Genomic DNA, 22,230 nt, shown 5'->3' with positions numbered 1-22,230 from the left:
TAGGCCAGTTGAGAACACATTTATTTAACCAGGTAGGCCAGTTGAGAACACCTTTATTTAACCAGGTAGGCCAGTTGAGAACACCTTTATTTAACCAGGTAGGCTAGTTGAGAACACCTTTATTTAACCAGGTAGGTCAGTTGAGAACACCTTTATTTAACCAGGTAGGCCAGTTGAGAACACATTTATTTAACCAGGTAGGCCAGTTGAGAACACCTTTATTTAACCAGGTAGGCCAGTTGAGAACACCTTTATTTAACCAGGTAGGCTAGTTGAGAACACCTTTATTTAACCAGGTAGGTCAGTTGAGAACACATTTATTTAACCAGGTAGGCTAGTTGAGAACACCTTTATTTAACCAGGTAGGCCAGTTGAGAACACATTTATTTAACCAGGTAGGCCAGTTGAGAACACCTTTATTCAACCAGGTAGGCCAGTTGAGAACACCTTTATTTAACCAGGTAGGCCAGTTGAGAACACCTTTATTTAACCAGGTAGGCTAGTTGAGAACACCTTTATTTAACCAGGTAGGCCAGTTGAGAACAAGTTCTCATTTACAACTGCCACCTGGCCAAGATAAAGCAAAGCAGTGCGACAAAAACAACAACACAGAGTTACACATGGAATAAACAAACATGCAGTCAATAACACAATAGAAAATATGTATACAGGGTGTGCAAATGTAGAAGATTAGGGCAGGTAAGGCAGTAAATAGGCCATAGAGGCGAAATAATTACAATTTAGCATTAACACTGGAGTGATAGATGTGCAGGTGATGATGTGCAAGTAGAGATACTGGGATGCAATAGAGCAAGAGGGTAAGTAATAATATTGGGATGAGGTAGTTGGGTGTGCTATTTACAGATTGGCTATGTCCAGGTACAGTGATCGGCAAGCTGAAGAAGACTAATATTAAGTTATGATAACTAGCGTTACCACAATGATTAGAAGTGAACAGGAATAGCTAGCATGCTAGGAGTTAGCTAATGCTAAGGTCAAGATGTAATTTATTAGGAAAAGCAAACACAGGTTGGCTTTAGTCTTCATCAGGGTACTCTGGTCTTCATCAGGGTACTCTGGTCTTTAGTCATCCATCCATCCCTCCCTGCAGACATTTCCTAAGGCAGCTTGTTTACACCATGCAGACCCATGCAGACTGTTACCACTGCATCTTTACAGTACAAGTGTCTGTCTGTCTCGATTTCTCATCCACCCATCCTCCACACCCACCTGCCACCCAGCCTGTATCCCAAATGCCACCCTATTTTGGGATGCAGCCTCAATATCTCTGCTGCTGTTCTGTGGCGAGCCCAGCCAGTTCTCATTACTGAAAAGGCTTCTCTCCTTATTAGATCTGAGAGTCAAGAAAGTGCATTAGCAGATTAAATACAGGGAGAGGGAGTAGAGAGGAGAGAACAGCCCACACTACTGCTGTGCTGCTAGTTCTCTCCTCTCTTATCTTCTCCCATTCCCCTTGTCCTCTCCTCTCTTATTTTTTCCAATCCTCTCCTCTCCTCTCTGCCCAGAGACCCAGAGAAAAGCCAGGTCTTGTGAGGAGCAGAGCAGAGTAGGATGATGACTGGCTAACACACAACACAGAGGATGTCTCTGTGTCACCCAACGCATGACTTCCTCTAATGCATCAATGAATAACGCTGTGTGTGTGTGTGTGTGTGTGTGTGTGTGTGTCTGTGTGTGTCTGTGTGTGTCTGTGTGTGTCTGTGTGTGTCTGTGTGTGTCTGTGTGTGTGTGTCTGTGTGTGTCGGTGTCTGTGTGTCTGTCTGTCTGTCTGTCTGTGCGTGTGAACCCCCACCACTCCCAGGCCTGAGGAACATTCTTCATCTATCACCATGGTCATTTCCATTCCCTCCTCTCTCCATCTTCTCTCTGTCTTTCCTCCTCTCTCTGTCTTTCCTCCTCTCTCCATCTTCCCTCCTCTCGACATCTTCCCTCCTCTCGACATCTTCCCTCCTCTCGACATCTTCCCTCCTCTCGACATCTTCCCTCCTCTCGACATCTTCCCTCCTCTCGACATCTTCCCTCCCCTCGACATCTTCCCTCCCCTCGACATCTTCCATCCTCTCTCCATCTTCCCTCCTCTCTCCATCTTCCATCCCCTCGACATCTTCCATCCCCTCGACATCTTCCATCCCCTCGACATCTTCCATCCCCTCGACATCTTCCCTCCTCTCCACATCTTCCCTCCTCTCCACATCTTCCCTCCTCTCCACATCTTCCCTCCTCTCCACATCTTCCCTCCATCTCTCTTCCATCCTCCATCCTCCATCTCTCTTCCATCCCTCCATTTCTCTCCCAACCCTCCATTTTCTATCCATCTTCCCTCCTCTCTACATATTCTCTCCTCAACAAAACTCTAACAAGAGTACTTTGTAAGCAATGCGCGTGGTAGCAGCCCAAATCCATTCACAGGACCCACATTAATACCATGTGCAGACTGAGTCTATGATTTAATTTCAAGGGGAATAATTTATCCAAAGCGCTGAGGCAGAAGCAAGATAATGGACAATGGATATATTATGGAAATTAATTGTAAAAGATATGATGTAGAACCTTCTAGACAGTATTCACACCTGATGTGACATAAAATAATATAATATATAGTATGGCTGGTTATGACACCTACATAAGAGTACTAGGTCTATCTGGCTTATATGATGATGATGGTCATAATGCTTCATGACAGTGTCATAAGGTGTATATACTTAGTCTAAGTAAAATGACACAGGACAGTCATAATGCTTCTTGACAGTGTCATAATGTGTATATTCTTCGTGTCATAACATGTTATGCTGCTGGGTGTCAAGTAAAGTGATACCAAAATTTCATGCTGGATATTACAAACTTCAGAGGCCTTTTTAAACATCAAATTTACAATCCATTGCAGGAAAGATCTCCTGCGACAGGGCGATCAAATTAAGATCTGTTACCTGGAAACCATTTTATTACCTTCTATTTGTTTGTTTTTTACAAACTGTTGTTCACTTTTTATATTTATTCATCGACTTATTATCTATTCATTAGCTTTGCTACTTTACATGCTGCACTGTTGAGGAGAAGCCGCAAGTGAGCATTTCACTGTACAGTTTACACACCGCTGTATCCTATGCACGTGACGAATAAACATTGATTTGACCCTGAATACTCATGAATGCTCATCAAACAGAGCAGTTTCATCTATTGTGTAAACCTGGATTTAAAACGGTTCAGTTATACCAGGCTGTGTTTTTTTTGGCGGTGATGACGAGACAGGGGAGTACAAATAGCTCTCATCTCACAAACTACAGTATGACTGATATCTGAGATAAAGCCCTTTAATAATAGACGTATCTCTATGACTGATGGGTCTATTGATCCGAGCAGCTACTCAGTATGAACGTGTCTGACAACAGGGGGTCAGATCAAAAGGAGGTGTTACCAGTTCACTGTTTCGGCACCGATTGCCTGGTGTCTTAAAACTAACAGCAGTAAGTGTGTATCTGTCTGTCTAAGTGTGTATCTATCTGTCTAAGTGTGCATCTGTCTGTCTAAGTGTGCATCTGTCCATTAAGTGTGTATCTGTCTGTCTAAGTGTGTATCTATCTGTCTAAGTGTACATCTGTCTGTCTAAGTGTGTATCTATCTGTCTAAGTGTACATCTGTCTGTCTAAGTGTGCATCTGTCTGTCTAAGTGTGCATCTGTCCATTAAGTGTGTATCTATCTGTCCATTAAGTGTGTATCTATCTGTCTAAGTGTGTATCTATCTGTCTAAGTGTGCATCTGTCTCCCTAAGTGTGCATCTGTCTCTCTAAGTGTACATCTGTCTGTCTAAGTGTACATCTATCTGTCTAAGTGTGGATCTGTCTGTCTAAGTGTGCATCTGTCTGTCTAAGTGTGTATCTATCTGTCTAAGTGTGCATCTGTCTCTCTAAGTGTGCATCTGTCTCTCTAAGTGTGCATCTGTCTGTCTAAGTGTACATCTGTCTGTCTAAGTGTACATCTGTCTGTCTAAGTGTGTATCTGTCTAAGTGTGTAGCTGTCTAAGTGTGTAGCAGCTAAAGGAGAAGAGAAGAGCAAACTTTCTCACCTCTATATCATGATCAGGCAACTGCTTGACATAATTGTTCATCCATTCAGGTTAGTTGTTCAGTCTATCTGTCAGGGTTGGGTTAACTATTCAGCCTATCTGTCAAGAATAAGGTAATTGTTCAGTGTATCTAGCATGGTCAGGGTAATTGATCAGAGTATCGATCATGATCAGGGTAATTGATCAGGGTATCTGGCATAGTTAGGGTAATTGATCAGAGTAACGGTCATGATCAGGGTAATTAATTAGGGTATCTGGCATGGTCAGGGTAATTGATCAGGGCATCGGTCATGGTAAGGGTAATTGATCAGGGTATCGGTCATGGTAAGTGTTATTGATCAGGGTATCGGTCATGGTCAGGGTAATTGATCAGGGTATCGGTCATGGTCAGGGTAATGGATCAGGGTATCGGTCATGGTCAGGGTATCTGGCATGGTCAGGGTATCTGGCATGGTCAGGGTAATTGATCAGGGTATCTGGCATGGTCAGGGTAATGGATCAGGGTATCGGTCAGGGTAATGGATCAGGGTATCGGTCATGGTCAGGGATACCTGTCATGGTCAGGGTATCTGGCATGGTCAGGGTAATTGATCAGGGTAATGGATCAGCGTATCGGTCATGGTCAGCGTAATGGATCAGTGTATCGGTCATGGTCAGGGTATCTGGCATGGTCAGGGTAATTGATCAGGGTATCGGTCATGGTCAGGGTAATGGATCAGGGTATCGGTCATGGTCAGGGCAATGGATCAAAGTATCTAGCATGGTCAGGGCAATTGATCAGGGTATCTGGCATGATCAGGGTAATTGATCTGGGTCTCGACCCCGCCCTGTGCAACTGGGTACTGGACTTCCTGACGGGCCGCCCCCAGGTGGTGAGGGTAGGTAACAACATCTCCTCCCCGCTGATCCTCAACACTGGGGCCCCACAAGGGTGCGTTCTGAGCCCTCTCCTGTACTCCCTGTTCACCCACGACTGCGTGGCCACGCACGCCTCCAACTCAATCATCAAGTTTGCGGACGACACAACAGTGGTAGGCTTGATTACCAACAACGACGAGACGGCCTACAGGGAGGAGGTGAGGGCCCTCGGAGTGTGGTGTCAGGAAAATAACCTCACACTCAACGTCAACAAAACTAAGGAGATGATTGTGGACTTCAGGAAACAGCAGAGGGAACACCCCCCTATCCACATCGATGGAACAATAGTGGAGAGAGTAGCAAGTTTTAAGTTCCTCGGCATACACATCACAGACAAACTGAATTGGTCCACTCACGCAGACAGCATCGTGAAGAAGGCGCAGCAGCGACTCTTCAACCTCAGGAGGCTGAAGAAATTCGGCTTGTCACCAAAAGCACTCACAAACTTCTACAGATGCACAATCGAGAGCATCCTGGCGGGCTGTATCACCGCCTGGTACGGCAACTGCTCCGCCCTCAACCGTAAGGCTCTCCAGAGGGTAGTGAGGTCTGCACAACGCATCATCGGGGGCAAACTACCTGCCCTCCAGGACACCTACACCACACGATGTTACAGAAAGGCCATAAAGATCATCAAGGACATCTACCACCCGAGCCACTGCCTGTTCACCCCGCTATCATCCAGAAGGCGAGGTCAGTACAGGTGCATCAAAGCTGGGACCGAGAGACTGAAAAACAGCTTCTATCTCAAGGCCATCAGACTGTTAAACAGCCACCACTAACATTGAGTGGCTGCTGCCTACACACTGACACTGACTCAACTCCAACCACTTTAATAATGGGAATTGATGGGAAATGTTGTAAATATATCACTAGCCACTTTAAACAATGCTACCTTATATAATGTTACTTACCCTACATTATTCATCTCATATGCATACCTATATACTGTACTCTATATCATCGACTGCATCCTTATGTAATACATGTATCACTAGCCACTTTAACTATGCCACTTTGTTTACATATTAATCTCACATGTATATACTGTACTCGATACCAACTACTGTATCTTGCCTATGCTGCTCTGTACCATCACTCACTCATATATCCTTATGTACATATTCTTTATCCCCTTACACTGTGTATAAGACAGTAGATTAGAAATTGTTAGTTAGATTACTTGTTGGTTATTACTGCATTGTCGGAACTCGAAGCACAAGCATTTCGTTACACTCGCATTAACATCTGCTAACCATGTGTATGTGACAAATAAAATTTGATTTGATTTGATTTGGGTATCTGGCATGGTCAGGGTGATTGATCAGGGTATCAGTCATAGTCAGGGTGATTGATCAGGGTATCAGTCATAGTCAGGGTAATGGATCAGGGTATCGGTCATAGTCAGGGTAATGGATCAGGGTATCGGTCATAGTCAGGGAAATGGATCAGGGTATCGGTCATGGTCAGGGTAATTGATCAGAGTATCGGTCATGGTCAGGGTAATTGATCAGAGTATCTGGCATGGTCAGGGTAATTGATCAGAGTATCTGGCATGGTCAGGGTGATTGATCAGGGTATCGGTCATGGTCAGGGTAATGGATCAGGGTATCGGTCATGGTCAGGGTAATGGATCAGGGTATTTGGCATGATCAGGGTAATTGATCAGGGTATCTGGGATGATCAGGGTAATTGATCAGGTTATCTGGCATGGTCAGTGTAATTGATCAGGGTATCGGTCATGGTTAGGGTAATGGATCAGGGTAATTGATCAGAGTATCGGTATCTGGCATGGTCAGGGTAATGGATCAGGGTATCGGTCATGGTCAGGGTATCGGTCATGGTCGGGGTAATTGATCAGGGTATCATGGTCAGGGAAATTGTTTAGCCGGAGTGGAGCAAAATGGAAAAGATAACCACTAGTCACTTTTGTACATCATAAGTGAACAGCTTCCCAATCCCCTTTGTTCTTGTGTGTGACCATGCCTGATACCCTGAACAATTACCTTAACCCTGACTATGCCAGATACCTTTATCCTGACCATGCCATATACCTTTATCCTGACCAAGCTAGATACCCTGATCAAATACCCTGACCAATTGGTCAATTACTCTGACCATACCAGATACACTGATCAATTACCCTCATCATGACCGATACCCTGAACAATTACCGTAACCCTGACCATGCCAGATACCTTAACACTGACCATGCCAGATACCCTGACCATGCCAGATCATTTAACACTGACCATGCCAGATACCCTGACCATGCCAGATCATTTAACACTGACCATGCCAGATACCCTGACCATGCCAGAAACCCTGACCGTGCTAGATCATTTAACCCTGACCATGCCAGATACCTTAACACTGACAATGCCAGATACCCTGACCATGCCAGAAACCCTGACCGTGCTAGATCATTTAACCCTGACCATGCCAGATACTCTGACCATAACAGATATCCCAACCCTGAACATAACAGATATCCCAACCCTGTCCATGCCAGATACCCTGCCCATAACAGATATCCCAACCCTGACCATAACAGATATCCCAACCCTGACCATGCCAGATACCCTGCCCATAACAGATATCCCAACCCTGACCATAACAGATATCCCAACCCTGTCCATGCCAGATACCCTGCCCATAACAGATACCCCAACCCTGTCCATGCCAGATACCCTGCCCATAACAGATATCCCAACCCTGACCATAACAGATATCCCAACCCTGTCCATGCCAGATACCCTGCCCATAACAGATACCCCAACCCTGACCATAACAGATATCCCAACCGTGACCATGCCTGATACCCTGACCATAACAGATACCCTGACCATAACAGATATCCCAACCCTGTCCATGCCAGATACCCTGCCCTATGTGTTTCCTTCTTCTTTCAGACGGGTCGGGGCCCATGCAGGCCCTGTCGCCCATCGCCTCTTAATGAGATTAAAGCTACATTCAGAGATTGTAAAAAGCAACAACACAGCAGAGCCGCCACTTGTTTTGTTATACAGTTGAGGGATGGGGGTTTGGGGGTCGCTGTAGATCCAGGACATCATCAAGGTTTCAACTATACATCTTTTTTTTGTAAACAATGAAATAAAAACATATTTGTAGATGATAGTAATGTAACACAGTAATATAGTACTATTTTGGATAATAGTATAGTAATACATGTAACCACAAATATTCTCCAAGAATAAATGGGTACATATCAAGACTCGAAACGACAATCAAAAATAGCTTCCCGGATCGCAGACTACATCTTCAACAAGACAAGCGATTTGACCTAGATCTGGTGAGAGTGGTTGCACATTAGAGATGAGAGAGCCCTGCCTGTGATCGACTGCTTTACTCGGATGATTGAAGGACTGCTGGACGGTTTGAGGCGGGGAGGGACATTAGACTATGACACCAGGGTTTCCAGACAAACGGACACTGACGCGGAGAAGAGTTCTCTTAAAAAAGGGAAGTGACATAGCATGCTACGAGATTAACATAAATGACTCCGTACTAAAGACACGTTTATTATTTCACCACCGATATTCTACGTGGAAATTCAGTAATAATACCTGCCTGAAGAACTAGTCTTGTGGAATTGTACGCAGAGCTGCCCCTCATATCAGAGAGCATTTATATTAGCAGTAATGGTACCACTCTACTCCATTATGCCTGCAGGCTTTAACTAAAGTGTTATCTCAGTAATATATCTCAGTGTTGCTCTACACACTCCTCCTGCACAAGAGCTTTTCTCCTTTTGTTCCCTGAGGTAAGTCATTAACCTGTAAGCCTCCAATCTGATGACAGAGCTAGAGAGAGAGAGAGAGAGAGAGAGAGAGAGAGAGAGAGAGAGAGAGAGAGAGAGATATTTTGAGCAGCTTTCATTGCTCCACATTATCCCAGAGAGGCTTCAGAGTGCTTTGAAATCAGAGGTTTTATTGCTACTGCTTCTAGAGTTCTAGAGCATCTCTGACTCACAGGGCCCAGAGGTCTAACCTCCACTTAGGCTACACACTTGTGCACTCAACACCACCACTTAGGCTACACACTTGTGCACTCAACCCCTCCACTTAGGCTGCACACTAACACACACTACTCCTTCCACACTAAGAGAGGAGAGGAATGGGCTTGCACATGTTTGTATTTATTTTATTACAATGTGTGATGGTACAATGGTATGAAAGACAAATAGCAATAAAGTATGTTTTTTTTTTTGGTTCAATTTCAGACAGATTCATGTTTTGAAAATATGACCCTCTTTCTTTCCTCTGTAAAAACAATACATAAGATGTATTCACACAGCCTTGAAAGCCTTCATTAGGAGTTGAGCAATTAGCAAACCGGCTTGGCATCAATTATCACTCAAATATACATATAGAATAAATAATAAAATAATTAACATCATGCGAGTGGAAATTGCATTTGTATTTTTTATTTTCATTTTTAATTCAAGATATTTTTTTTAAGCCTGTCCAGACATCAGTAAGATAGAAAGGTACCGAGCGATTACTGAGTGAGTGAGTGAGTGAGTGAGTGAGTGAGTGAGTGAGTGAGTGAGTGAGTGAGTGAGTGAGTGAGTGAGTGAGTGAGTGAGTGAGTGAGTGAAAGAGATAGATAGAAACAGAGTGAAACGGAGAGATCTAGCAAGAGACAAGAAAAAGAGAGAGAGAGAAAGAGAGAAAGAGGAAAAAGAGAGCGAGAAGAGACTAAAAAGAGAGAGCGAGAGAGAGAGAGAGAGAGAGAGAGAGAGAGAGAGAGAGAGAGAGAGAGAGAGAAGAGACAGTGAATAAGATAATAGAACAGTTAATTAAAAGGTGTCTGAGTATCAGTTAAAACTGACCTAAATTCCTCTGGTGGATTGAACCAGAACCAACTGGGATGGTTTTATGTAAAAGAGATGTTTGTGTTGAAAACCAACCTGGCCTACATCCCAAAATGGCCCCCTATTCCTAATCCCAAAATGGCCCCCTATTCCTAATCCCAAAATGGCCCCCTATTCCTAATCCCAAAATGGCCCCCTATTCCTAGTCTCAAAATGGCCCCCTATTCCTAGTCTCAAAATGGCCCCCTATTCCTAGTCTCAAAATGGCCCCCTATTCCTAGTCTCAAAATGGCCCCCTATTCCTAGTCTCAAAATGGCCCCCTATTCCTAATCCCAAAAAGGCCCCCTATTCCTAATCCCAAAATGGCCCCCTATTCCTAATCCCAAAATGGCCCCCTATTCCTAGTCTCAAAATGGCCCCCTATTCCTAGTCTCAAAATGGCCCACTATTCCTAATCCCAAAATGGCCCCCTATTCCTAGTCTAAAAATGGCCCCCTCTTCTTAGACGCAAAATGGTAAACCCCCAGGCAGGCTAGAGCACACGCTCAAAGCATCTGAATGATTTCAAATAATATTTGAATCCATGCAGGTCTGGTTGGAAATATGTTGTCCTTCATGTCAGACTCTGGCACAGGGAAACAGAGGGACAATATGCCCATTCATCAACAGTGACTGGGATAGCTAGCGGAGGCCTACATCACTTACAGTATGACGTCACCATTCTAGAATCTAGTTCATTATGCGTTGTTCTGCTGCGGAATCTCTTTTGTGTTCGCCATTCTAAAGTCTGCTAAGGCATTCTATTGTTGCAGTGTGGGCCTAAAATGTTCTGACTTATAAAACTGCAGCATCTCTCAAGAGAACATCTCAAAGAGCTTGAGAAACGTTAGCAGCAAAGGAAGCCGAGCTGAGAGGAGAGGAAGTGGGAGGCAGAGTGAAAGGAACAGTGACATTGATGGAAAAAGACTCCCCATTGAAGAGGAGTAGAGTGGTAAACAACACACTGGAGAAGTGTGATACAAGTTTAGATCAGGAGAGAAGACAACGGCATAAGTATGTCTCCTTCTCTCACACACACACACACACACACACTAACCGCTTATCCTTGATCTTATTCCATATTGTGATGTACGACAACCACGAGCCAGTAGCTGTACTGAACAACAGCATCTCTCTGAATCCTAGAAGGCCAAGCCACATGGCGGGTTTAGGGCTGAAGCCAGACAGACAACACACACACACACACACCGAGCCCAGGGCTGGAGCCAGACAGACACCACACACACAGCGACTGTAGGGTTGGTTGTTGGTGCCACAGTGACTATAGGCAAGTATGAGATCAATATATCTGCCAAAGACTTCCAGTTACACCATCTACTGATGTGCTGAGTCCCAAATAACACCCTATTCCCTACATAGTGCACTACTGTTGACCAGAATAGGGAATAGGGTGTCATTTGTCAGGCATCTAGGCATCTAGTCTGCCAACACACCGTTACAGTATACCACTGTAGGGCGCAACAGTCTCTAGATGCTTTGAACTGGTGGTACAACATAAATTACCATTAATTGTGTGTGTGTGTGTGTGTGTGTGTGTGTGTGTGTGTGTGTGTGTGTGTGTGTGTGTGTGTGTGTGTGTGTGTGTGTGTGTGTGTGTGTGTGTGTGTGTGCCCCATACACCAGGTCTACACACTTAGCTAAGTGTCCTTCTTATCAGAATAACTTACTGGAGCATTCCTCCAAGCTGATAGCTTACTGGACCATTCCTCCAAGCTTACTGGACCATTCCTCCAAGCTGACTGGACCATTCCTCCAAGCTGATATCTTACTGGAGCATTCCACCAAGGTGATATCTTACTGGAGCATTCCTCCAAGCTGACAGGACCATTCCTCCAAGCTGATATCTTACTGGAGCATTCCCTCAAGCTGACTGGACCATTCCTCCAAGCTGACTCGACCATTCCTCCAAGCTGATATCTTACTGGAGCATTCCACCAAGCTGATATCTTACTGGAGCATTCCACCAAGCTGATATCTTACTGGAGCATTCCACCAAGCTGATATCTTACTGGAGCATTCCTCCAAGCTGATATCTTATTGGAGCATTCCTCCAAGCTGATATCTTACTGCAGCATTCCCCCGAGCTGATATCTTACTGGAGCATTCCTCCGAGCTGACTGGAGCATTCCTCCAAGCTGATATCTTACTGGAGCATTCCTCCAAGCTGATATCTTACTGGAGCATTCCTCCAAGCTGATATCTTACTGGAGCATTCCTCCAAGCTGATATCTTACTGGAGCATTCCTCCAAGCTGATATCTTACTGGAGCATTCCTCCAAGCTGATATCTTACTGGAGCATTCCTCCAAGCTGATATCTTACTGGACCATTCCTCCAAGCTGACGACAGACTCAAACCCAGAACCATTGTTCTCCCTTGTTTGTCTGAGGCTATGAATAGATTGAGTACTTTGAAATGGAAGTATGTTCTCACAAACCCCCACACAGATAAAACTTCCATATTAATCTCCTCTCGCTTGGAAATTGTTTGAGTGGGTCGCTTATTTTATGTTGTTGGTTGATAGGTAGACTGTGGGCTCAGACTCACACTCAAAAGCATGCATGCTCACACACACACACACACACACACACACACACACACACACACACACACACACACACACACACACACACACACACACACACACACACACACACACACACACACACACACACACACACACATCAAGCTCCTCTTTGGAAAGCCCCTCTATCAAAGCTTCTCTTTGATAATACAGTTAGCTCTGGACTCAAATCTCATGAGCAATATCAAATGAGTCTCACTGTCACAGAAGAAGGGATAAAATGACTGTGAAATACATACTATTATTGTACAGTGTATTGCTATATGAAATATAATACAATTAAAAAGGATAAACATGCATGTTTAAGGTCATTCATGAGCCTGGCATGCTATAAAGAGGGCAAATGGTTCGTAGCCTATAAGAAGCTTTACGCCCTTTAAGCAGATCCATGTTCTGGCCATGCTACCCAGTGTTTCCATTTGTTATAGAAGCAGATACATGTTCTGGCCATGCTAATTAGTCTTTCCATTTTTTATAGAAGCAGATATGTCTTCTGGCCATGCTAATTAGTGTTTCCATTTTTTATAGAAGCAGATATGTGTTCTGGCCATGCTAATTAGTGTTTCCATTTTTTATAGAAGCAGATATGTGTTCTGGCCATGCTACTCAGTGTTTCCATTTTTATAGAAGCAGATACGTATTCTGGCCATAATAATTAGTGTTTCCATTTTTTGTAGAAGCAGGTACGTGTTCTGGCCATGCTAATTAGCGTTTCCATTTTTTGTAGAAGCAGATACGTGTTCTGGCCATGCTAATTAGTGTTTCCATTTTTTGTAGAAGCAGATACGTGTTCTGGCCATGCTAATTAGTGTTTCCATTTTTTGTAGAAGCAGATACGTGTTCTGGCCATGCTAATTAGCGTTTCCATTTTTTGTAGAAGCAGGTACGTGTTCTGGCCATGCTAATTAGCGTTTCCATTTTTTGTAGAAGCAGATACGTGTTCTGGCCATGCTAATTAGTGTTTCCATTTTTTGTAGAAGCAGATACGTGTTCTGGCCATGCTAATTAGTGTTTCCATTTTTATAGAAGCAGATACGTGTTCTGGCCATGCTAATTAGTGTTTCCATTTTTTGTAGAAGCAGATACGTGTTCTGGCCATGCTAATTAGTGTTTCCATTTTTTGTAGAAGCAGATACGTGTTCTGGCCATGCTAATTAGTGTTTCCATTTTTATAGAAGCAGATACGTGTTCTGGCCATGCTAATTAGTGTTTCCATTTTTTGTAGAAGCAGATACGTGTTCTGGCCATGCTAATTAGTGTTTCCATTTTTATAGAAGCAGATACGTGTTCTGGCCATGCTAATTAGTGTTTCCATTTTTTGTAGAAGCAGATACGTGTTCTGGCCATGCTAATTAGTGTTTCCATTTTTTGTAGAAGCAGATACGTGTTCTGGCCATGCTAATTAGTGTTTCCATTTTTTGTAGAAGCAGATACGTGTTCTGGCCATGCTACTAAGGGTTTCAAGTTATTTTAAAACACTTAGATATGAACTCTTCTTCTACTATTTAATTTATTTTTGAGGTTATTTGACAAAATAATGCGAAAGAGTTCCAGATTTTACAACCAAATTCCAATTAAAACCCAGGCAGTGATACAATCCTGTAATCAGTTAATACGGCTTACGGCTCAAAGCTTTAGGACTAATCACAAAGCATTCTAAATATACAAGCAGCCAGCCTTCTACTTTTACAGCACAAACACAGAGAGGCTTATATTACACACCTTGTAACGGATCAGAACATCATGACTTGATTATGTGAGCACAAGGTCAAAACAACATAAACAATCGGGGTGGCGGGGGGGGGGGGGGGTATGTAGGCCTACAGTATATATACAGGATGGCTCTCTCTCCAAGACAGTTCATATTTGGATCAATACGATTGTGATAAATTATGCCTAGAGATGAATGATAAAGCATGAGCACTGCCTGTCATGCAAACAGCAGGGTGGCAGCCTGTGTGTTTCGGGAATTGGGTCTGAATAGCTTATAGTCAAAACGGTTCAAAAGCTAGAGTCGGATTCATAGGAAGACAATAAGTTTGTTGAACTTTAAACAAACGTTGTTGTTTTTACCACAGAGAGGGTTTTATTCTGTGTTCCTGGCTGGCAAAGTACCAGGATGTTTTCTCTGGTTTTCAATCTGAATTTAGAGAACTGCATTTAAAAACTCAATCTGAATGCATCTGAGAAGTTCAATATATGAAACTTGATAAACTTGAAATACTAAGTTTGTAAACTTGATATACAGACAATGAATGCAATATATAATTTAGCATATTGAAACCGATTATATAAATATTGAATTTGAATATTCATAAATATTGCATTTTAATGCTGACTGCAATATTAATTCAATTCAGTTTCAAATCATGAAATTCAAATGATGAATTATATGAATCAATTTGTGCATTATAAATTCAACAAGGTATTTACATAAAATGCTACATCCTAATACACATGTAAAATGATGGAATTCAGAATATAATACCGGTGCTACGCTGCCCTCTGTGCTGGAGGTTGTTGAGACTCTCCGGTGTCACTGCATCGGCTCTTAGCCCCGCAGTTCCCAAAACAATAGATCAATATGTGCTCACTCTCAATAAACTACTAATGTAATGTGTGGACATCTGTCGGGAGTAGGGACCTACTGTACGCCACGGAAACATCAATAAGGTGAATGGAATCAGAGAGAATGATGTGTTCTGTAGGATATAATCACAGCCCGCTGCGCGCCAGTCCAGTTACTTTTATTCAACTTCGGTATGCTACTTTGCGTTGCTTTACCAATTCGAGACCAGTCAGTCGCTTTATCATAAACAGAGTCATGCGAGCAAACACCTCAGCTCAGCGATACAAATAAAAGAAAAAGAAAACAAACGCAGATGGTACAATTACTTCAAGACGTTTAAATATGTTCCCGAATTCGTTTATCCCCTGGCCTACTGCACGTATTTAACGATGTATGGTAGCGATGATGTGTGCGGCACCGCGCTGTGTCTGGTGCAAATGTTAGCGTACACGGCCCCTTTCAATCTACGTCCGATAGTTCTTGGTGGAAGTTCGGAAAAACCGCGATTCTGGCTTCCGATAATGTCGTTTCACGTGTCAATATCAGAGCGTCACAATATTACAAATTGAGGCATCTTGCAGTGACAGATAATTATATTAGCCTGAGACAGTAAAGGCTACTGTACAGTTTGTCCCAAAGACCGCATTCATATCGTGCGTGCCCAAGGGTTGCAGAACTACATATTTACGCACATTTTTCTAAAAATGAATAGTCAATTCTTACCTTGGTATGGTGTGTAAAAAGCCTCTGGGAAATAGTAGCTGACAATGATATATCCCTCTCGGAGCGAAAGCCTTCAACTGCAATAGTCCTGATGTCAGAGTGGCAATAAACCAGAGAGAGAGAGAGAGAGACGGAGAGTGCGTGTGAGAGAGAGAAATGCATACAGAGACGGCTACGGACTGCCCTATCCAATTACACAAGACAAATGAGAAGCAAAATGAAAACAATGCACAACGGGTCCGGCCATCTGCTAATAGCCGATACACCCCCCCACAGTGCCCTAAAAACCACTTCCAGAATAACGTATAAAACGATACAGTAGTCGAACTATACATTCAATATGTGGCGTAAGGAAAACGGAACAGTGATTCGTGGGATTTTATGTTCATTTGAAGGAAGAAAAAGCAACTGTTTTAATTGAGAACGTGTTTTCAAGAGCAATACGAAGTCTTCAAGTCAATCACAAACTGAACAGTCATTTGCAATCACATTTAATTAACTCGATACAAATTTGCATATCAGCTAGGGAAAAATGCAATTAGGCTACTTTATGCTTTAGAATCACTTCTCATTTCGACAGCGCAGTAGCCGAAATGTCTATATTTCAACAACAAGAACAATTAGGCTGACTACAGCCATAAAGTGTCGACACAGGAAATAATTGGCTTTCCAGTCCATTGCAAACCATGGTCACCTAAAATAAATAGTTTATGTCAGTCTAGGCAAGCTGTGCATGACTGGCCCAGCGTTCGGGCATTCCCCTCCTTCGACTCACTGCCATCTAGCGAAACAGTTAAGACCTGCTATATAAGGCTTAAACCTACTGTGTAATCTGAATGTTTAATATGTTTGACCTGATTCCTTCCATGTCCTCCTTGACTGAAGGGTTCAGTGCATTCATCCATGTTTGAAATGCGCAGTTAATAAGTAATGACTTAATAAGGCCCGGTTGGCAACGGCATTGTCAATATATTCCTCTTGCTTGACATTTTCTTTTGAAAATGCATTGATAAAATTCCATTACATCACTAGCTGTTTGTTCATGTCATCAGACCCTGTAGGAGGTACACACACATTTAAACATTTTGGCAAGGCAACCAAATGGTAGCATGTTTATTTCTGCCAGTAGCCTACTATAAAGGAGAGGCCTTCAGACTGTCCACTGAAATGACAGCAGTGGAGGCTGCTGAGAGGAGGACGGCTCATATTAATGGCCCGAACAGAGCACATGGAATTAAATCAAATTCATGGCAACCATGTGTTTGATGTATTTGATAGCGTTCCACTAATTTCTCTCCAGTCATTACCATGAGCCCATCCTTTGGTAGCCGGTTTTCTATTGTGTTTCGTGGGTGATTATTTTCCGTGTTAGTGTTTGTTACCACACGGGACAGTTTCGTTTGTTTCACTTTGTTATTTTGCAAGTTGTAGTGTTCAGTTTGACTTGTTAAAATGGACAATTACCACGCTGCAAATTGGTCCGATCTCTCTTACTCCTCATCAGAGGAGGAGGACAAAAACCCTTACACACAGCATGTCTGGCTATTAAGAATTCAGCCTACACAGCCTGTCTGGCTATTAAGAATTCAGCCTACACAGCCTGTCTGGCTGTAAAGAATTCAGCCTACGCAGCCTGTCTGGCTGTTAAGAATTCAGCCTACACAGCATGTCTGGCTATTAAGAATTCAGCCTACACAGCCTGTCTGGCTGTTAAGAATTCAGCCTACACAGCCTGTCTGGCTATTAAGAATTCAGCCTATACAGCCTGTTTGGCTATTAAGAATTCAGCCTACACAGCCTGTCTGGGGGAAATGCTGTATACACTGGCTTTAGTAGGTTTACATTTCTCTAGTTATTCATTGTATGTTTATTGGTGCAAACAAAGGCTCAGGTAACTCAATATTTCTAAAATGTTGAATACAAGTAGTTAGTTGTCTGCTCAACGTACACAACTAAACAACATCAGGATATCTTAATGCATCTCGGAAATACAGAACTGTAAACACGGAGATAAAATAGGTGGAAAAATCAACTACGGGGCGGCAGGGTATCCTAGTGGTTAGAGTGTAGAGGAGGCAGGGTAGCCTAGTGGTTAGAGTGTAGAGGTGGCATGGTAGCCTAGTGGTTAGAGTGTGGAGGCGGCAGGGTAGCCTAGTGATTAGAGTGGAGGGGCGGTAGGGTAGCCTAGTGGTTAGAGTGTAGAGGTGGCAGGATAGCCTAGTGGTTAGAGTGTAGAGGCGGCAGGGTCGCCTAGTGGTTAGAGTGTAGAGGTGGAAGGGTAGCCTAGTGGTTAGAGTGTAGATGTGGCAGGGTAGCCTAGTGGTTAGAGTGTAGAGGTGGCAGGGTAGCCTAGTGGTTAGAGTGTAGAGGAGGCAGGGTAGCCTAGTGGTTAGAGTGTAGAGGCGGCAGGGTAGCCTAGTGATTAGAGTGGAGGGGCGGTAGGGTAGCCTAGTGGTTAGAGTGTAGAGGTGGCAGGATAGCCTAGTGGTTAGAGTGTAGAGGCGGCAGGGTCGCCTAGTGGTTAGAGTGTAGAGGTGGAAGGGTAGCCTAGTGGTTAGAGTGTAGATGTGGCAGGGTAGCCTAGTGGTTAGAGTGTAGAGGTGGCAGGGTAGCCTAGTGGTTAGAGTGTAGAGGTGGCAGGGTAGCCTAGTGGTTAGAGTGTAGAGGTGGCAGGGTAGCCTAGTGGTTAGAGTGTAGAGGTGGCAGGGTAGCGTAGTGGTTAGAGTGTAGAGGTGGTAGGTAGCCTAGTGGTTAGAGTGTAGAGGCGGCAGGGTCGCCTAGTGGTTAGAGTGTAGAGGCGGCAGGGTAGCCTAGTGGTTAGAGTGTAGAGGCGGCAGGGTAGCCTAGTGGTTAGAGTGTAGAGGCGGCAGGGTCACCTAGTGGTTAGAGTGTAGAGGTGGCAGGGTAGCGTAGTGTTTAGAGTGTAGAGGTGGCATGGTAGCCTAGTGGTTAGAGTGTAGAGGTGGCAGGGTAGCCTAGTGGTTAGAGTGTAGAGGTGGCAGGGTAGCCTAGTGGTTAGAGTGTAGAGGTGGCATGGTAGCCTAGTGGTTAGAGTGTAGAGGCGGCAGGGTAGCCTAGTGATTAGAGTGGAGGGGCGGCTTCGTCGCCTAGTGGTTAGAGTGTAGAGGTGGCAGGATAGCCTAGTGGTTAGAGTGTAGATGTGGCAGGGTAGCCTAGTGGTTAGAGTGTAGAGGCGGCAGGGTAGCCTAGTGGTTAGAGTGTTGGACTAGTAACCGAAAGGTTGCAAGTTCAGACCCCCGAGTTGACAAGGTACGAATCTGTCGTTCTGCCCCTGAACAGGCAGTTAACCCACTGTTCCTAGGCTGTCATTGAAAACAAGGATTTGTTCTTAACTGACTTGCCTGGTTAAATAAAGGTAATAAAAAAATAACTGAATGATATATATGTAAGCTGTTTAGATAACTTTCCAAGTCAAATATGCTCTCATTAAGTATTGTATGCTCTACTACTGCCTGTCAAAAATACTTCCAGCTAGCTACACAGGTTTTTTTTATGTTGTGGCTAGTGTAATCTAATCGGCTCTAAGGAAAACAATTTTGCTGAGGCAATGAAAACTGGCTTCTCAATGTGATCTGGTAATGAAATAACGTTTTGGTTTCCATGTTACACTTGACATTTTAAACAATACAAAAGGGGCTTGAAGTACCCAAATTCAACTTGAACTTGGAGCTCAGAAATTCAAGTCCTGGAATAGGCCTAACCCAATTTGGTGCTTGAAAAGTCCTTGTAGTTATTATAGTCAATTCATTAGTTCTCCTGCTCCCTTATAATTATCTGTCATTTTCATTTGTGTGCCTAGACCCATTGTACAATTGTATAACATCGAGGTTCTTGAAAATTAGAATGAAGTGCTTGAAAAAGTTCCTGAAAGTACTTGAATTTGACTTGCCAACTGGTGTATAGTCCTAGACCTATGTTGTTGGGTTCATGAGTTGCATGTTTTCTCACAATATTGTTTTGAACGTTCATTTTGGACTGATGATCGATCCAAGCATTCTACTCAACGCCTCGTCAAAGAGCGCTGATGAGGATTTCACCAAAAGTGCATCACAGTGGCTTGGAAATACAATGACATTAAATTAAACAAATTGTAGGAAAGGAAAACCTATTCATCATTTTGATGTCACCAGATTGACTTTAGGTGGCGTATAATGTTAGCTAGCTAGCTAAGATTAAGGGGAGGCCACTGGATTTTCGCTAGCGAACGTTAGCATTGACAGCTATTTTTTACTAACTTTGCTAGCTAATGATAACATTCCAATCTGTCTAAAGTAAATTTGACGACATGATAATGCTGGAAGTTGTTTCCTATGAAATATTTTACCACTTTAACAATGTCATCATATTTACAGGCACTATAGTGTAATTTAGACTAAACAGTAGTTAGCCTCCATCCAGAATGACTAAGCTTATCCCTGCTTTAGGGGACCTCTGTGGTGCCTCTGATAGAGGGCGGCTTGACAATGTGCATTACAATGGCATGACGCGACCGAGTGTATAGGTGGAGTTATGGGCCATTGTGCATATATTGCACTAAGTACACATGTGGAACTGCACACATTTATAAAAAAAATTGTCACACTTTGGCCCCATTATTTATCGAAAGACCCAAACAGAAGTTGTGTAAAGTACATAAGAAAAATACTTTTAAAGTACTTATTAAGTCATTTTTTTTGGTGAGGTCATCTGTACTTTACTATTTATATTTTTGAAAACTTTTACTTTTGCATTCCTAAAGAAAATTATGTACTTTTTCACCAGGTATCGGTAGTTAAGTAAAAATACTTTAAAGTACGACATAAGTAGTTGTTTTGGGTATCTGTACATTACTTTACTATTTATATTTTGGTCAACTTGTACTTTTACTTCACTACATTTTCCCTGACACGCAAAAGTACTCGTTACATGTTCAATGTTTAGCAGGACAGGAACCTGGTCAGGCCCCAGAACTACAAACCACTACAACCACTACTGTTAGCTGTGTAACCTGGTCAGAATCCAGAACTACAACCACTAAAACAAGAAGCTCCCATGCTGAGGTCTCTCCAACGCTGGTCCGACCAATCTGATTCCACACTCCAAGACTGCTTCCATCACGTGGACTGGGATATGTTTCGTATTGCGTCAGACAACAACATTGACGATTACGCTGATTCAGTGTGCGAGTTCATTAGAACGTGTGTTGAAGATGTCGTTCCCATAGCAATGATTAAAACATTCCCAAACCGGAAACCGTGGATTGATGGCAGCATTCGTGTGAAACTGAAAGCGCGAACCACTGCTTTTAATCAGGGCAAGGTGACCGGAAACATGACCGAATACAAACAGTGCAGCTATTCCCTCCGCAAGGCAATCAAACAAGCTAAGCGTCAGTATAGAGACAAAGTAGAATCTCAATTCAACGGCTCAGACACAAGAGGTATGTGGCAGGGTCTACAGTCAATCACGGATTACAAAAAGAAAACCAGCCCAGTCACGGACCAGGATGTCTTGCTCCCAGGCAGACTAAATAACTTTTTTTGCCCGCTTTGAGGACAATACAGTGCCACTGACACGACCTGCAACGAAAACATGCGGACTCTCCTTCACTGCAGCCGAGGTGAGTAAAACATTTAAACGTGTTAACCCTCGCAAGGCTGCAGGCCCAGACGGCATCCCCAGCCGCGCCCTCAGAGCATGCGCAGACCAGCTGGCTGGTGTGTTTACGGATATATTCAATCAATCCCTATCCCAGTCTGCTGTTCCCACATGCTTCAAGAGGACCACCATTGTTCCTGTTCCCAAGAAAGCTAAGCTAACTGAGCTAAACGACTACCGCCCCGTAGCACTGACTTCCGTCATCATGAAGTGCTTTGAGAGACTCGTCAAGGACCATATTACCTCCACCCTACCTGACACCCTAGACCAACTCCAATTTGCTTACCGCTCAAATAGGTCCACAGACGATGCAATCTCAACCACACTGCACACTGCCCTAACCCATCTGGACAAGAGGAATACCTATGTGAGAATGCTGTTTATCGACTACAGCTCGGCATTTACACTATAGTACCCTCCAAGCTCGTCATCAAGCTCGAGACCCTGGGTCTCGACCCCGCCCTGTGCAACTGGGTACTGGACTTCCTGACGGGCCGCCCCCAGGTGGTGAGGGTAGGCAACAACATCTCCACCCCGCTGATCCTCAACACTGGGGCCCCACAAGGGTGCGTTCTGAGCCCTCTCCTGTACTCCCTGTTCACCCACGACTGCGCGGCCACGCACGCCTCCAACTCAATCATCAAGTTTGCGGACGACACAACAGTGGCTTGATTACCAACAACGACGAGACGGCCTACAGGGAGGAGGTGAGGGCCCTCGGAGTGTGGTGTCAGGAAAATAACCTCACACTCAACGTCAACAAAACTAAGGAGATGATTGTGGACTTCGGGAAACA

The 22,230-nt window shown here is 43.7% G+C and overlaps 1 protein-coding gene across 1 annotated transcript in view; it reads right to left on the bottom strand.

The window, feature by feature from the left end:
* Positions 1 to 15,897, bottom strand: part of LOC135541327 (poly(rC)-binding protein 4-like) — a 181,870-nt gene extending 165,973 nt beyond the window's left edge. Inside the window, exon 1 of the mRNA XM_064967492.1 lies at positions 15,777 to 15,897. The gene's annotated coding sequence lies outside the window, so the exon portion shown is untranslated. The remainder of the gene's footprint in view (positions 1 to 15,776) is intronic.
* Between the last annotated feature and the right edge of the window lie 6,333 nt (positions 15,898 to 22,230).

This window comes from Oncorhynchus masou, chromosome 6 (assembly GCF_036934945.1).
Source record: "Oncorhynchus masou masou isolate Uvic2021 chromosome 6, UVic_Omas_1.1, whole genome shotgun sequence".
NCBI lineage: Eukaryota > Metazoa > Chordata > Actinopteri > Salmoniformes > Salmonidae > Oncorhynchus > Oncorhynchus masou.
The sequence above is the reverse complement of the archived record's forward strand: the minus strand, read 5'-3'. Positions and strand labels throughout refer to the sequence as shown.